Here is an 18,713-nt window from a genome sequence, read left to right on the forward strand (position 1 = left end):
ATTTTTCTCAATATACGTTTGTGATATTCTCTATAGTTATGTCTAGTAGTAAAAACGTAAAAAATGTCCTTTGTAAAAAGAAAAAAAAAAGAAAAAGAAAATTTGGAGAGCTTATTTTTAAATTCGTACATTAGCTTTCGCACAATTCCTGTGTGAATAATTTCAGCGGAAAATGTTGGAGTTAAAGTATACTTAAGTTGTCAAAGAGGAAAGAAATTGGTTCTAAGCTGTTTCCAACTTTTGACTTGATCTTCTGAGATGTACCCGAGAATAGAAATAGAAAAGTTAGTCGGGACACTTTGAGAAACTATGTGAATTTTATATGTTGTTGTATCAAGTTTATACAAAGCCATTGCACGGCTTCCGTTCTTGGGATTTAACATCCACTTTGATTTATAACATACTGATCGTCGCAGATGAGAAAGGGAAAGATAAATCACAGTGATAGCCTAGGAAAGAGTTTGATATTTAGGTATCTTATTAATCTAGTCGATATCAACAGTTCTTTAAAAATTTCCGAAAGATTTGGAATTATTAAGCAAAATTTTATGTGATTAAGCTTGGTGCACGTTTCGTACAGATAGGATGTCGAATAATTGAAGTTTTTGAACGAAACGATTATCGAACAACCATGACGTGAAATGTATTCCAAAAGTGACTGCACTCAGGGACGATGTTGATTCGCGCGGACGAGAGAGAGAATATTAAAAGCAACGATAATCGATGAGGATGGATGAGGTTATAACGTTACGGTGAAACGATTTACTCATAAATTTTGTTTGCTTCCGTGAGATCGAAAAACCGCGACGCATAGGGGTGAGTCGATGTTACATGAAAAATATATGTACGCCGTGTAATTTTCAAACAAATCGAATACATTGACAATCAACGATCGTACAGATAATGAAAAAATTTTTTCGCTGATTGATTAAAATAAATGTAAACAATAATTCATATTTATCAGAATGAACGAAATTTCAGTTTAATGTATTATATTTTCATCAACACAGGCGTGAATCTTATTTTTGGTCAAACAAACGAACACGTTGTACGGTTTTGCAAGTTTTAATCTTCTATGACTTAATTATTTTCTAGAAAGATCATCGATATTTTATATTTCTAATTAAACTTACAAGCGTACATGACGCGTTATTCGATGTCCGGTATGTAACTGAACAATAAACACTTCAAGAAATTGAAGAACATACTTTTGTTATCGTATTTTTTCATATAAAAATTTCAGTCGCTTTTAAAAAAATATTTACATGAAAAGCTTGTTTGCATAGTACTTCAGATATGGTATTCGCATCCATTTAGATTCCAATTCGATGTTTCATTTGTTTTTACTCAACTCAAAAAAGTATCTGCATGTAAAACAAACAATTTGCAACAATCGTACTGTTCATGAAAATTCAGGTATTCTCCTAAGTTGTAATAGAGTTTTAAATAGTTGCAATTTTTTTGTGTTCAGTCAACTACAAAGGATATGTATTTTTTAACAACTTTACTAAAGGACAAAATTTCAAATTTTACTAAAATTCACTTTGATAAGTTCGTTCTCTGTGTTTGCAGGAATGTACGAATATTACATATGAATGTTTATACCGTTTCATTTAGTAACTTACATAATAAAAACACCAGATGTAAAATGATATCTACAAATATCCTATGTTCGCTTGTTTATGAACAATAATCAATTAACTATAACGACGAAAATTAATATTTCTTGTTCTAACAGTAAGAAATAAACAAGATTTGATTAACGATGATTTGAATTTCCCGCTGCTTCTTTGACGATATTACATCGAATGGAAACTTTACGCCAATTGACGAAAGGAAAACAAAAGGAACGAAGAAATTACCGTTTAATTGATTACAGAGAAGAATTTCCACATTCGCCCGTCTGCACAGGTTAAAGCACCAGTTGATTGAAGACAAACGGAACCATTGCCGGATCTTCCAAAAGCGACTCGTTTGAGATCAAGAAAGAAAGGACGTAGTTCTAACTGCAGTGATTGCGAACTCGATTGCAACGTCTATTTCTAGGTTCGAAAATGTTTCAGCCTATCTCGTGAGATTCTCAATGTGGGTTTTTTAGCTAACTTTATAAAATATTATATTTCATTACTACTCTCTTGTTTAATTCGAAATTTCTTGGATCGAATAGTCGTGCATGTCTTTCAACTATTAATGTTACTGTTATTCGTCATCATTCCAAGTCATTATTAAATCTTCGTCTATTAAATTTCTGGAAGTTTATTAGTTCAATAAATCGGAATAATTGGGGTAGGTTGCGTTGATATTGAGAAAGAAAGCTTTTAATTTCATGACGCGAATGGTGACACCGCTATTGAACTGTTTCTTCCCCTTTTATGGCTTTGAGCTTCATGAACAATTCCACCAATGTTTCCTCCAATAAAGGAAAATGATACTTCGACCTTCCCTTTTCTCCCAATTTCGGCAGTAATCCCGGAGAATGTGATAAATTTCTTAGACTCGTGTCAGATGGTAAACACTTGACCATAGCTTCTAATTAATTCCACTTCCGATTGAAAATGCAGTATAAAGGAAGAAGTTCCTTTTGTAAGATATTTTTACAAAAAAGAGATAAAGGGGGCGTTTAGTTAATAAAAAATTGTCACTTCGAAGTCGCGTCGTTTAAAATTCATATCGTATACATATATTTCATGTACGAAACATTCAAAATATTCCAAAGTAAAATATTCGATATGCTCTTTATAGAATGACAATTTTCGATCCCTGAACAAAAAAACAGAATAGTTATTTTCTCTCGTAAATTTGAAATCCGTCGCGAATAATAAAGCGTACACAGTGGATCGTTCTGTTACTCTAAACTTAATTATCTGAAAAACGAGTTGTGTGGAAAATAATACAAATATAAATTTAAAATGTTTCGCAGTCTTCGAGTTTCAGAGTTGAAATTCTATTTTTTATATTTTGAAAGTTAGGAGACAGAACAAATCTTTCTCCAAATTATTTATTGCTCAATAAGGAATTCAGTCACATTAAAAAGAAACTGTGTGCTTCTATGAAAGAAACTCAACCTTCCTTAAACAATTCATCGTTTTCCTCTCACATTTTTCCGATTATTGAAAAAAGATTCGCGATACGACCCAGCTCCGAGGACAATGTTGTGTATGAAAGCAACCACAATTAACAACTAAATCATTCAAGCACTGTGTAATGAGACAGAGCACGAAACGCGCTATTAAGCAGAGACAAAGACACATTCGAAGGGGGTAGCTTCCGACAGACGATCGCTTCGATCACGTTGGAAGGAAGCCCGGTATACACGTTAGAGGTTCCAGCTGTCGGTGGTGTATCGCGGTCACAGTAATCTACGAGGCAGTTTCGTCTTCATTTGCCAAATGGTCGGTAAATCCGCGTGTCACACACTGCCACGTGATGGAGGGAGAGAAGGCAGTTCGGCATCGCGTTAAGGCGAAACTTAACTGCGATGTAAACTCACTTTGGCCGCCGCTAGACCGCCACTCCTAACCAATACCGAGCCGCTGCGGCCATTCAACGACTCTCCCGCCGAGATTACGTAGCGTAGCCCTTGATCTGTTCCTACCGAGTTCCAGGCAAAACGGATTTGTTTTACTGCTGTCTTTGTGTAAACGTTCGCTCATGGCGTTGCTGGACTTGTATTGTTATTACGGTACTTCGTGAAATTCACGAACTTGATCTGCCAGTAGTTTTGTGGAGAAGTAAACTTGAACGTGTTCTTACTTTGGTATATGTAGAACAAATAGTTAGAGAATTATCGATTGTTGCATTGATGAACGTCACGTTAAGGGCAGAACAGTGTAACAGATTTATGATATGATAAAAGGATTTGCTATTTTTGGAAATTTGAATTTCGAGAAGCATGGGAAATTTAATTCCATATGATTGGAAAACAAAATGAAATTTTAAAAGTAGAAGTAACTTCCATGTAGCATGATGCTTATTATGGCAAATTGATTTGCCGAAATAGGATTTATTCTATGCGCATTTTATGCGCAACACATTCTTCTTGCTAAAAACAAATCGCTTCTATAATCTTCGCGTTACGTTTGTTTTAACCTGTTAACGAAGCTTTTAAGAACCTTTGTCCATATAATACTCTTATACTATTTTTAACCATAAAACACGGTAACAAAGTTCACGCGGAAACTCTGTACGACATTCTCTATGAATGTACAGAAGAAAACGTAGATATACAAAATGTACATTCTAAAGTATACAAGGAACATTTCTGAAAACATATTCTTTTAGAAGAAAAACACTGTTACGAACAATGTTATTTTATGAGAATTTAGAATAAAAGAGAAGTTAAAATAAATAAAAGTACTCTTCAGCAGTGACCCTATTGACACGCGCAATGTCGTAAACTTTGACGAATACTGGAATACAGAGTACAGAAAAAAGGATTTTTAACCGTGCTTTTAGTCCAAAGCACTCGTAATTGTATCCTCTTTTAGAGAAATCTATTTAATTTTATGACAAAACACGTGCCCATACATTCGTTCGTATTCTCGGGAAAAACGAATAAAATCGTTCAGTTGCAAACGTCGTAAAAAAATGTACTTTCATCAAACTCACTTGCTGGCGTTCTTAACCATAAAACGAACCGAAAACGCATTCCACGGCACTTCTTTATTAATTCAACGTAATTACGTAACGTATACCACTATTAACTCTAAAGTTCAAAAAATTGTAACTTAAACCAGGACACTTAAGGCCACGCGCACTTTTGATGAATTTTTTTCATCGGCGAAGAGCCATCGAGCTCGAGTAATTTAAACTTCAAGAAGCATCGTGCGCGGGTTACCGGAAATGCTCGTTACGCGGCGGCTATCTTGACGACATTGGTGAGAAAACGACTCGAGCAACTGAAGGCTGACCACGTTAACGAAACACGAAAATAAATCGCTAAACTGGAATGAAGCGTTCGACTCATAATCGAAAGGGGAATCGAACAGTCCTGGGTTACGAAAACATTTCTAGAGAAACGTTCTAAAATTTACATAATATTGAACTGCGAAAGGAGGAAATTTTTGATTAAAAAAGGTCGTCCGTTCCTAAAAGAAAGAAAGAAAATGTTTGTAAAAAGTTAAAAAATCCTCGTGCTTTTGTTAAAAAGAAGAGGGTGAAAAAATGAGCAAAACTTCCGATCTAAGGAGGAACATATTCGATAGATATAGTGAAAAACTTTGAAGTATGTAATAAACTGTATTATATATGGTTTTCGGCTGAACTTTTTCACTTGAAATATTTTTGCTCCATTTAGAATTTCATAAAAATGTTTCGTACAAAAATTGCGATTTTAAATACAACAGACATATTTCATGTGACAGAGTCCGGTGAAATAGTCTGTATATAAAAATTTGAGCACACGTTTCGTCCATTATTTTGTGACTGATTGCCTTCCGTTATAGATGGATTAAAACGCGCCATATTATTTAATAGGAAAAGATAGAAGCCGCAGGTAAAAGTTTTTTCAACGTCGAACGAAATTTGACGGGAAAGGTGTGTCCAAAGATTTTTACGTTACTTTCGCACATATTAGCTATTATTTTTCGTCTTCTTTTACGGACAAATATAAACATAATATATAATCGATTCGCCACAAACTTATCGAATAAATATTTAATTCATATTGATAGGCCGAGTAATATCTAAATATAAGATTAGTTTTAGTCATTGTCCCGAATACCATTTATTATGTGTATATTTAATTATACGATAAATTCAAATCAAATAAATTTTGGTTCGTAATATTTCATTATTAATAACGTGAAATGGGAATTCCACACATATTTGATATATCTCATTTACATTCAAAATAATTCAAAGACTTGAGCCGTAATAATCGGCAAAGTAAGTAAGATATACTGATGTTTTTCGTTAAAAGGACTAGGTATATATTCTAATTTCGTTCAGGCTTAAATTCAAGCAACTATTTTACTATTTTCAAGTTTCTATTCTTCACATTAGCCGAATAACATTACTCGAAATGGATTAAATCGACTAATCTGAACGAGGCATAAATGAGCCAAAATTTTTAGAAATAACCTTCTCCGATCATATATCATCATACATATATTTACAGTACTAACCTCCCAAAATCTAGCTTTATTAATCACTTAACCAAGACAGTAAACCGCCCTATGCCCGAAATCAAACGTCACAGAATTGCCTGCAGACTATAACACGGCCAATCCGGAGGGGCTATTACCGCTTCGAAACGAGACCCGTAACGATGCTCGTTTCCCAAGACGTGCAAAAACGTCCCCTCTGCTTGGTGACCGCCTCTTCCGGATCGTATATAATTCCGGCTTTCGTTTTAGCGAGAAAAACCTCTCTTCCTCTTCTCTTTCTTCTTTAACGACGGTCCGAGCCGCGATCTCGTGAAAAGTCGGAGGCGTAGTCCGCGATATAAAGCCCCGTGCTATTCTCCCCCGACTGGTGTCAACTCGCTGGCGCGAGAATGCAAAGCGGAACGAACATTAAGTAAAATTCCGCCAGGGCGGCGCGACGTTTTACGCGCGGTGCGCCGCATAAAGCCTCTTACGTGCAAGTAAATTGTAAGTCCCTTATAGCCGACTGGTCAACGGCGTAAGCACTTTCGTTCGGGCCGTGACAAAAACAGCGCCGGGTACGACGTAAGGAGATTAGGGTCGTTATTGCGCGCGCGGGTCCCTCGGCTGTACAGAAGAGAAACTTGCGACGCGGAAAAGTCGTCAGCTACCGTCGCGGTGTTTCCAAAGGTGCGGCGAAACCGCGAAAGTGACAGAAAGCCGGACACAAAAGAACCGTCCCGTATTAAACGGACGAAGTTACACAACCGGCTGAACGGGGTGGCGTAAAAAGCGTGCGATTCACTGTTAGGAGGAAAGCCGGCGATTGTCGAGTTTCGCGTCTCGTTTTCTTTCTCCCTCGGGTCTCAACGATGTCCCGGACGATACTTAACGGAGTACTTGCACCGGGAGATGTAATTGATGGCAATTTGATTGAGCCAAGTCTGGGACGAAGCAGGTACTTTGTACCTGATGCTTTGTACCATTGTGGATGATTATTGGACTTTAAACGATTGAGAGGGAAGAAGGGTTTGTGTGGAGATTTGTTTCGAGCGACAGAGGATAGGGTTATAGATGCGTGCGCGTTGGACAACTGGAACTGAAATTGAATTAGTAGCGTTATCTATGATTACGTTTCTGTGTGTTCTGCACCAGCATGAAATTTTATACCGAGTTTGTATACGTTGTATGTTTGTCGGAATATTGGTAAGCGTACGTGATATTTGGTTTTGGAATTGTCTCCTTTAAGCTATGATATATCGCATCCTACAGTTTCGAAGATTCACCGCTATGTAAGATGGATAAAGTATATACTTACAGTGACACGTCAGACTGGTGGTCAGAATCTGCTTGTTGGAGTCCGCGTGCTCGGTAGAGCTGAAAATTAAGAAATCAGAATATGTAAAATATATCCATAGAGCAGATATAATCTTACGTAAGATATTTCTCTATCGTACTTCAAACGCGATATAAGCTATAATACTGTTTCATTGTGTCTTCACACCTGTTACGATCGCCATTCATAAGAGAAGAACATTCTACTCGCGGTTGTATATTCGGTATTCATAATGTCCAAAGGATTAAGTTCAATCCTAACAACTACCGTTAACCCCGACGCAATTAGGTCGACCAATAAGATCTACCAAACCCAAGTTTGCGAATCTACAAATCTCTCTTTCGATCTAGGTAACAAACAGTCCTTGTTAAATTTATACTCGGACTTAATAAATTTACGAACGGTATCGCGCGGCGGATATCCAACCAGTTGGATATCTGGCCACGGTAGCGCGATGCTCTCTGTTGGCGCTCGGTTAATGAAGAATTAAAGTCGACCTCCGCGTTCCTATTACGGAACGGTATGTTGGAACGATACACGGGTCGAGAGAGAGCCAGGCCGGAGACCCCGTGGATTCCGAGGATCCACGAGCGGTGCATGTTTGATGCCGGAAGTGCTTCGAGGCCCGGGCCTACCATCCTCTGGCTGCGGTTTCCGCAACCTCCGTAGGGTCATTAGCCAACCATTCATTATGCAAGTGCGAGGCAGTATTGCGTCAATATAGGAGGGGGGCGGCAGATTGTTGGCCCAATCGATAACAATGCGCCTGTTTACCGGTCGGATAATCAACAAACGCAGCTTCTGCTACCTACTACCTCCGAAGACCAAGCAAGTGGGAATTACAATCTGCCTCGTTCCGAATGATATTGCGTCCCGGAAGTGTTGCGTCCTCTGCCACTCTCGCCCTCCCGCTACTCGCGTCTACGTGTACTCGTCAGCATCCCTCTTGATCCTGTCCTCTCCCTGTTGCTATTTACGCGACACAGTAGCTGGAGTAGGTGGAAATTCAGAATGGAAACCAGGGGATGTTTTTGGCGATTCACCGTTGATTTTGCTGGTGTGAGGGACAGTGGCGTTTTGCCCGTGGATTTGGAACTAAATATTTTTTAACGTCGTAGTTTTGCTAACCTATCAAGGACTAAGCAGTGAAAGCCCGCTATGTATAAAAAAAAAGAATATCGTTATAAAATACTTCCATTTCTCCAGATTTTATATTCCTTCCTGCCTTTAAAATACTAGGTAGTTCGGTCATAAAGAATTGTGTCATGTTCTATTGCCTCTTGAGATTTAAATAAAAATTGGAATCTTGCTCAAACAATTAATCATACACTGTGTTTCTACTGTTGTGTCATCCACAAAATAGTAGTTTTGTCCATTCCAATTTTCAGAAATCCATAATTCATAGACGTAAAAGCTTCCATTCGACCGAAGAAACGCCGAAAACATTAATTCAACGTTAACTACAATACTATAGCCAATTTCATTGAACCTTAATCCCTCTCTTACCACAATCTCCTCCCAAAAAAACAACAAAGATATTCCGAGTTATCGTAACAATATCGGACACCGTACGTCAATCAGATTTCCCTCTAGTACCCGATACCGCCCCACAAACCTTAGTCACGCAACAAAAACATCCAGCAGATTCCTATCAGTTCCTTTCCAATAAAACAGGGCTTGCGTAACCTGTTACTCAACCCGTTGCAGCAAACCCGATCTAACCTGTCAGACTATTCCGGATAGAGCACTAGCTCGAGCGTCGTAGACAGGGTTCCATAGGGGCCACCGGTCAAGCAGCCAGAATTCGATATTCGTCGGCGTGTCGGGCGCGACAGACAAGCCGGAAGTATGAAACGCGGAGATGAAAGGGGGCCCGGGCGATATTCCGAAACAGGAGACGGAAAGAGCAGCATGAGCGAAAGGGAGGTGAGAGGAAAGGGGAGGCGAAAGGGTGGAGAAAATGGCCGGGGGTTGGAGATCGACGGCCCCTTTGATCTAAGTTTCTGGGAATGCAGGCCGAAGGGACAGCGTGCGTAGAGCTGCCGCCCAGGAAGTTGCTGGTAATTTGCTTAGTTGAATTAGATTGTGAATTTTGTACCGCAGTGTTTGAGACCATCGCGCGTTCGTCTGTCGCTTCGCCCCTCTCACTTGGTCACCCCTTGGTCTCTCACCCCCCGGTCCTTTCGCGCTCCCGTCGTCGTCGTCGTCGACCTTATAATTACTGTTCTATCTTCAGAGAGAGAGAAGTTTGCCAATTCGTTGCCGTCGACGGAAATCCGCGCTTTGATCCGCCAAGAAGCGGGTGCCACCCCCGCCATTTCACCATCCTCTTTCGTTCCGTATCTGGAGACACTTGGGACGTTCGGCGGTGAGGAGCGGAATCGCGCGCGATTATGCCGGCGTGATTTCCGCCGCTTTGATCCGGATGCTAAACGGAAAAGATGATCGCGAACGGGAAACGCAGAGCAGCTGGGAATAAAATTAATCCGACATCAATGGGACGCGAGTGTACTGTGGCTCAGACGATGTTCTCGATTACTTCGGGTTTCATAGTTCGAAATAAATACAAAGTCCCTGTGGGAAACGGATGAAACGTTCGATGTGTTGTAATTGCGTTTGATGTCGCGAGTTAATCGCACCAAGGCGACGATTCCAGGGGTGGGTTAATGAGATCTGTTTTTCAAATCGATGCCCTTGGTAAATGGCTTAAGTAGCAAGATTGTTCAAAGGAATGGCATGAAATAGCGGATACGAGCAATCGTGTGCATCGGTTTGCTTTTTACAACAGACCAAACCCAACGACGTTTCACATTACTTTCCACTTTATAAAACCCTTCGTACATCCTACAAAAAAAAAAAAAGAAGAATTCTCGCCATCCTATAAATTCCAAAAGGAGAATCTCCACTACCATATCCCACGAGACAACGACGATATCGAATTCGCATCGAAATCTGTTCTCTCGACTGGAGTTCGTTGCACCCCGTTCGTTGCTCGCGTTCAACTACCCCCATCCCCGAAGAGTAACGATCAAAAAGAAACGAAATAAAGAAAAAGGGGAAGCAAAAACGAGTAGAGAAGGAAGAAGATCGTCAGACCGTCGACCCAAATTCCATCATCGTCGAATTCCTGGCGGCGCGGTCTTCGTGATTCGCGTGCGGATCGCGATACCGATAGACGCTAGGTCCTGGCTACATACCGGCTAGAGGGTGGAAGACATAGAGAACAGGCGGACGAGGAGAAAGGGGTAAGTATGTATATATGTATGTACACGTACAGATGCAGGTACCATGCCACCGTGCAGGAGGTGTACGCACGCCGTGCAGTCGGATATAATCCCGTGGAAACGGTGTTCCCGTATGCACGAGCTGGCTGCGTGTGCACGTGTGCGCGGGCCACGCGGCAACCGTGCGAATCCTATACGGCGGGCTTCAGGCACGAATGGGGGATCAATGTTTTATCGATATTGCAGCAGACGCGGCACTGATACGTCTCGAGTCGGCCGTCGCGCATATATAGTGCGTGCTTTCTCCCGTTTGCCGGAGGATTTATGGATTAGCGTTTGTTTATCGCTGTCCTCGCCGCGTCCCGACGTTCTACTGTTCGTTGTTCGTCGAGGGATGCTTTTTCTACGAGGATGCTCGTTTCGAACCGTTAACGCTTTCCTTTTCGTGTATCATTCGTACAAATAGAACGAGGTTCTTATAATTAGAAGGGCATGCGATCCAGCTGCTTAGGGTTCGCGTTGTACGATTGTAGGGATTACGTTGCGCGGAGGATGTCACTTGAACCTCTCACAAGACAAACTGATCGACCTAATTTTCAATAAATTTTATAATTTTATTGCGTAGGTTACTTTAAGAAATTGCCATTCAACTTCCTCGGAAACAGATGATCTTCCATCAGAGAAACATGTAACGACAAAAATTCTGGAGAACACGAAGCTGCAGGTCGTACACGATGCTTCGAACGGGATTACCCGTGTGCGCTGAAGCGAAATCGTGGAAACGCTTGTCTGCCTGCATAAAGTATCGATCAACGCACGCGTTTGCCTCCGGTTTTCCTGCTAGACGATGCAAGCGCGCTGTCACAGAGACATCACCTCTCCCCGGAGGGAACTTAAAAGACGAGCGCAATTTTATCGCCCGGTCGGCGTATCGAACACCCGAGGATAGTGTAAGGAGAAAAAATTCCAGCGATTAGGGATGGGTTGTAAACAAAATAACGATGGAGCAATAGTCTAGAAGCATTTTGCGTGAACGCGAACCTAGAATCCACGACGTTGGCCGTACGAGGAACGAAAATGACGGAGAAATTCAGACGAGTAGAACGAGACAGGAGTAAAATGGACGACAGAGGGGTAAGATATGGTAAACGTGACGAAAGAGGGAGACGGAATTGTGCAAGGGCGGATGGAGGAGGGAAAGAAAGCAAAGAGGTTGCCGCCGTCAGGAAACTTTTGTTTAAAATTGGAATTCCTTTGCGGCTCGTTGGGACTAGGAATGCAGATAGGGTGGAGGCGACGAAAACCGTGAGAGTGGTTGAGCGAGGGTGCGGCAAAGGGTGTGTGGAGGGAACACGAGGCGAGGGTATCCGAAAAAATGGCAACGCACGATATTGTTTCGTCATAGAGGGAAACTTAGTAGCAATGGGTGCAAGTATACTACCTTTCAAAAATATACGAACACTTGCTTATATCTTTGACAAGATTTATTCACAAAATTACATTTATATTCGTTTATAAAAAGTTAAAAAAAAATAAAAATGGGGAAGAAAGAAGAGACGAGAAATAAAAATCGAAATTCTACGCAAAATGTCTAAAATATCAAATTCGAAGAGAACAAGCACCGCAATTATTAACCATACGACGGTGTACGAGGTGTCGAGCAGCCAGGAACGCCGATAAATTCCGCGGGCCGCAATGTTCTTCGACTAAAGACAAGATCTACATGCCAGCGCTCGAGCTACCGATAAACACATACTATTCGGCAAACCATGGCAGCCGCTTAATTAATTTGCAGCTATCTTACGAGAAGCTGGAATCATGTTACCGGTACGTATGTAGCCGCAGCTAAACGCATTAACCCGTAATTATCGAAATTACAGGACCGCCAGCAAGCCAACCGAAGACTTCCTCTGGTATCTCTAAGACGTATCTTCCCACTTTCTCCCTTTCTTTGTCTTCCTCTTACGTTCTCACACACTCCTTCTCACCCTTCTGACGCACCATTCTGCGACCTACTGCGGATACTTAGATAAGTGTCCCACCATCTCACTAATTATTCGAACGCCCTGATGGGCCGATTCTCCCACTGCTCTGAGCTCCAGGATATATAGATCGTGACGCGCTGAGATGGGTTTTAAGAAATTGAAACTTGATCGGGTGGGGTGAACTAATTCGACGGATTAACCAAAGGAATTGTAATCGAAATTTTCGGAGACGTTGAAAACACACAGGAAAAACGTGTTTGGGGCAATGAAGTTTGGAGAAATGATGTGATAGCCGAGAGTGTAATTGGAGAAATGGTTAATTGTTTGGGCAATTTGATTGAACTTTGTTTGGATAAGTTTACGGATGTTTTCGTCTGAACATCTCATGTCCGACTAAGTTGGGACTTTTCTACTGTGTTGTATATTACCCGACTCTAAATTTACTTTGCTATTTTTTTAATGATTATAATTTATTTTGTAATTATAAATTCTATCTGCCTTACTATATCGGGGAAGAGTCGTGCAGTACAGATGCAAATTATCTGGCTTTTTTCCTGAGATATTAGTACTTTTCTTTAGATGAACAAATTAATATGTCGGAGATGTAGGGACATCGGGCCTTTCTTTTGGAAGATTCCCCAATACTTGGGCTCGAGGTGACATAACTGGTCGCCGAACGTAGCCACGGTCACGGGATGAACGAAATGTCTTACAGAGGAGGTACCAGTGTTGAGGGATACGCTGTATAAACAATCAAGTCTTGATCAGGAGCAATGCTGGTTTACGTGGAACTGCCTAGCTACGGCGCTTGGGAGTTTATTGATATTCCCGATCGATATGTATTTGACATGTGTGACTGTATCTGTCTTTTATTTTGCAATCTCCTTGGAGAGTTTTCTGTCATTGACTTGGAGTCAGTCTGAAAGTAATCCAACGACTGAGTTAACGTGTCTGCGTGCTACAAAATGTATTCCATTGTACGAAGAGTTTACCCGTTGACCGTGGATTAGTAATTGAGCCCAGGAACATTGTCAATAGCTTTTGTTATACTTATTAATTATTTCACGCCTAAAATTTCTAACGACATCCGACATTGTTGCTATAACTGTTACTATTATTATTTCTATTATTGTTTCTATTATTGTTGCTATTATTGTTTCCATTATTGTTTCTATTATTGTTTCTATTATTGTTTCTATTATTGTGTCTGTTATTGTTTCTATTATTGTTGCTATCATTCTTTCTATTATTGTTTCTATTTTTGTGTCTATTTTTGTTTCTATTTTTCTTTCAAATTTTTTAAAATTTGAATTTTTAAATATTTAAAAATTTAAATTTTTGAATTTTTGAAAATTTGAATTCTTAAAAATTTGAAAATTTGAAAATTTGAAATTTTGAATTATTGAATTTTTGAAAATTTGAATTTTTGAAAATTTGAAAATTCGAATTTTTCAAAATTTGAAAATTCGAATTTTTAAAAATTTGAAAATTTGAAGTTTTAAAAATTTGAATTTTTGAAAATTTGAATTTTTAAAAATTTGAAAATTTGAATTTTTGAATTATTGAATTTTTGAAAATTTGAATTTTTGAAAATATGAAAATTCGAATTTTTAAAGATTTGAAAATTTGAAGTTTTAAAAATTTGAATTTTTGAACATTTGAATTTTTAAATATTTAAAAATTTGAATTTTTGAAAATTTGAATTTTTAAAAATTTGAATTTTTGAAAATTTGAATTTTTAAACATTTGAAAATTTGAATTTTTAAAAATTTGAAAATTTGAATTTTTAAAAATTTGAAAATTTGAATTTTTAAAAATTTGAATTTTTGAATTTTTGAATTATTGAATATTTGAAAATTTGAATTTTTGAAAATTTGAAAATTTGAATTTTTAAAAATTTGAAAATTTGAATTTTTGAATTATTGAATTTTTGAAAATTTGAATTTTTGAAAATTTGAAAATTCGAATTTTTAAAAATTTGAATTTTTGAAAATTTGAATTTTTAAACATTTGATAATTTGAATTTTTAAAAATTTGAAAATTTGAATTTTTAAAAATTTGAATTTTTGAAAATTTGAATTTTTAAAAATTTGAAAATTTGAATTTTTGAATTTTTGAATTATTGAATTTTTGAAAATTTGAATTTTTGAAAATTTGAAAATTCGAATTTTTAAAAATTTGAAAATTTGAAATTTTAAAAATTTGAATTTTTGAACATTTGTCTTTTTAAATATTTAAAAATTTGAATTTTTGAAAATTTGAAAATTTGAAAATTGGATTCTATTATTGTTTCTATTATTGTTTCTATTTTTGTTTCTATTTTTGTTTCTATTTTTGTGTCTATTTTTGTTTCTATTTTTGTGTCTATTTTTGTTACTATCATTACTATTATTATTCTTACCTTATTTATAAAATTTCTAACGAAATCCGACATCAGAAGTGGGGTCAGTACCGGATATGACAGTGCTAGAGCTTACGACCATCGTGCGCGAGTACAATCAATCGCTAATGTTAAAATCGAGTGTGGTGTTGTGATATAATTTGGGGTTTCGCACACGTCCAGTGTGGTGTTGTGATGTAGTTCGATGTTTCCACACGCCCAGTGTGCTGTTGTGATGTAATTTGATATATTCACATATAAGTGTAGTACTGTGAAATGTTCTGGTGGGAGGCTGAGAAGTCTAATGACTGGAGGATCAGAGAATGCAACTAACGTTTTGGAGAAAGGCATTGTAATATGACAGATTGTTGTTTAGGTTTTGTTAACAAATATTTAGTAAGAATCTTTGTTGTTGTGGTGGACCCTTGGCTTATTCGAATGTTTTATTAAATTGTAAAAGATGTCAAATTGAGTCAAATGTTAAGAAAACCGAATATTTTAGATGCACCCGAGGACGGGTGATTGTCAGGATGGCCGTGTCGGAGATGTAGGGACATCGGGCCATTCTTTTGGAAGATTCCCCAATACTTGGGCTCGAGGTGACATAACTGGTCGCCGAACGTAGCCACGGTCACGGGATGAATGAAATGTCTTACAGAGGAGGTACCAGTGTTGACGGATACGCTGTATAAACAATCAAGTCTTGATCAGGAGCAATGCTGGTTTACGTGGAACTGCCTAGCTACGGCGCTTGGGAGTTTGTTGATATTCCCGATCGATATGTATTTGACATGTGTGACTGTATCTGTCTTTTATTTTGCAATCTCCTTGGAGAGTTTTCTGTCATTGACTTGGAGTCAGTCTGAAAGTAATCCAACGACTGAGTTAACGTGTCTGCGTGCTACAAAATGTATTCCATTGTACGAAGAGTTTACCCGTTGACCGTGGATTAGTAATTGAGCCCAGGAACATTGTCAATAGCTTTTGTTATACTTATTAATTATTTCACGCCTAAAATTTCTAACGAAATCCGACATTGTTGCTATAACTGTTACTATTATTATTTCTATTATTGTTTCTATTATTGTTGCTATTATTGTTTCCATTCTTGTTTCTATTATTGTTTCTATTATTGTCTCTGTTATTGTTTCTATTATTGTTGCTATCATTCTTTCTATTATTGTTTCAATTTTTGTGTCTATTTTTGTTTCTATTTTTCTTTCAAATTTTTAAAAATTTGAATTTTTAAATATTTAAAAATTTGAATTTTTGAATTTTTGAAAATTTGAATTTTTAAAAATTTGGAAATTTGAAAATTTGAAATTTTGAATTATTGAATTTTTGAAAATTCGAATTTTTCAAAATTTGAAAATTCGAATTTTTAAAAATTTGAAAATTTGAAGTTATAAAAATTTGAATTTTAGAAAATTTGAATTTTTAAAAATTTGAAAATTTGAATTTTTAAAAATTTGAAAATTTGAATTTTTAAAAATTTGAAAATTTGAATTTTCAAAAATTTGAAAATTTAAATTTTTTAAAAATTTGAAAATTTGAATTTTTGTATTTTTGAATTATTGAATTTTTGAAAATTTAAATTTTTGAAAATTTGAAAATTCGAATTCTTAAAGATTTGAAAATTTGAAGTTTTAAAAATTTGAATTTTTGAACATTTGAATTTTTAAATATTTAAAAATTTGAATTTTTGAAAATTTGAATTTTTAAAAATTTGAAAATTTGAATTTTTAAAAATTTGAAAATTTGAATTTTTAAAAATTTGAAAATTTGAATTTTTGAATTTTTGAATTTTTGAATTTTTGAATTATTGAATTATTGAATTTTTGAAAATTTGAAAATTCGAATTTTTAAAAATTTGAACTTTTGAACATTTGTATTTTTAAATATTTAAAAATTTGAATTTTTGAAAATTTGAAAATTTAAATTTTTAAATAATTAAAAATTTGAATTTTTGAATTTTTAAAAATTTGATAATTTGAATTTTTAAATATTTGAAAATTTGAATTTTTGAAAGTAACCCAACGACTGAGTTAACGTGTCTGCGCGCTACAAAATGTATTCCATTGTACGAAGAGTTTACCTGTTGACCGTGGTTTCGTAATTGAGCCCAGGAACATTGTCAATAGCTTTTGTTATACTTATTAATTATTTCACGCCTAAAATTTCTAACAAAGTCCGACATTGTTACTATAACTGTTACTATTATTATTTCTATTATTGTTTCTATTATTGTTGCTATTATTGTTTCAATTATTATTTCTATTATTGTTTCTATTATTGTTACTGTTATTGTTTCTATTATTGTTGCTATTATTGTTACTGTTATTGTTTCTATTATTGTTACTATTATTGTTACTATTATTGTTACTATTACTGTTTCTATTATTGTTACTATTATTGTTACTATTACTGTTACTATTAATGTTTCTATTATTGTTACTGCTACTGTTACTATTATTGTTACTGTTATTGTTTCTATTATTGTTGCTATTATTGTTACTGTTATTGTTTCTATTGTTGTTTCAATTATTATTTCTATTATTGTTTCTATTATTGTTTCTATTATTGTTTCTATTATTGTTACTATTATTGTTACTATTACTGTTACTGTTATTGTTTCTATTATTGTTTCTGTTATTGTTACTATTATTGTTTCTATTATTTTTTCTATTATTGTTTCTATTATTGTTGCTATTATTGTTACTATTATTGTTACTATTATTACTATTATTATTATTACCTTATTTATAAAATTTCTAACGAAATCCGACAATTCCGTGTGACATATTTCGGAAACATATTGTTTATCCCAATGCTCTCACTATTTTGATACGTTAAACGTTCATATTCCGAGTGTTAAAAGTTATTTTCTAGAGCTGATTTTGTTTCGTATATATTGCAACATTTTTACTTTTGCAAATTATCAGTTTTTATTATTGAATTTCATAAAATTAATTTTAAATTTCGATTTTCACCGACTCCAGCCCAAGATATAACAATAAAACTCAGAGCGATTGGTACTGCATGATTCTTTCTTAAAATTTCTTTATAGACTCGCACGAAAAAGAACCGAACGATCATTGTAAGGTTACGTGGAATAAAAAGACAGAGTAGAAAGAGGAAATGAAGAGTAGACACGATCAACGATTGCCAGAGAAAATGGCACCACGCGGTGGAAGCTTCTTTAATTTGTAGTGGGAACGGTGAGCGAATAGCCCCGGAATCTCGCATCCGGATTGATCGTCCGGAACTATGAAATATCGTCGCGACCGATGACGTATTTCATTTTGCCCGTCACTCATTTTTCTCTTCCTCCAACCTTTTTTATTTTTTTTATTTTTTTTTTTATTTTTTTTAAGACACCCATCACGAATATCGACCGGCTTTCAATCGGCCAACAGATGTCCGAAGAAAAATCTACGCGAGCCGTGTTTCAGCAACCCGTCATCGACGATGTCGTTTTCGATGCTGTCTGCGTGTAACGATAGCCTGAGTACGTCACATAAATAAGGCACATTTCGAAATTGTAAAATAGGAAATATGATAGAAGTAAGAGATATTTGCACACCGTTTCTTCCCATTTGTACAAGGTGTTTTAGAATTCAATGGGATATTTCGGTGGCTGTCAAATTGTTTGGAAGGTTGTGCCGTGATAAATAAAACATATCATACAAACCCATAAACATA

At 36.5% G+C, this 18,713-nt stretch overlaps 1 protein-coding gene across 5 annotated transcripts in view; it reads right to left on the reverse strand.

Annotated features, from left to right (window-relative positions):
• The window catches only part of LOC100644721 (teneurin-a), a 704,524-nt gene that overhangs the window by 431,792 nt on the left and 254,019 nt on the right, over positions 1 to 18,713 (reverse strand). For all 5 annotated transcript variants that reach the window (XM_048406769.1, XM_048406770.1, XM_020863510.2 and 2 more), the window contains exon 3: positions 7,405 to 7,463. The gene's annotated coding sequence lies outside the window, so the exon portion shown is untranslated. The remainder of the gene's footprint in view (positions 1 to 7,404; positions 7,464 to 18,713) is intronic.

Source organism: Bombus terrestris, chromosome 6 (assembly GCF_910591885.1).
Source record: "Bombus terrestris chromosome 6, iyBomTerr1.2, whole genome shotgun sequence".
NCBI classification, from domain to species: domain Eukaryota; kingdom Metazoa; phylum Arthropoda; class Insecta; order Hymenoptera; family Apidae; genus Bombus; species Bombus terrestris.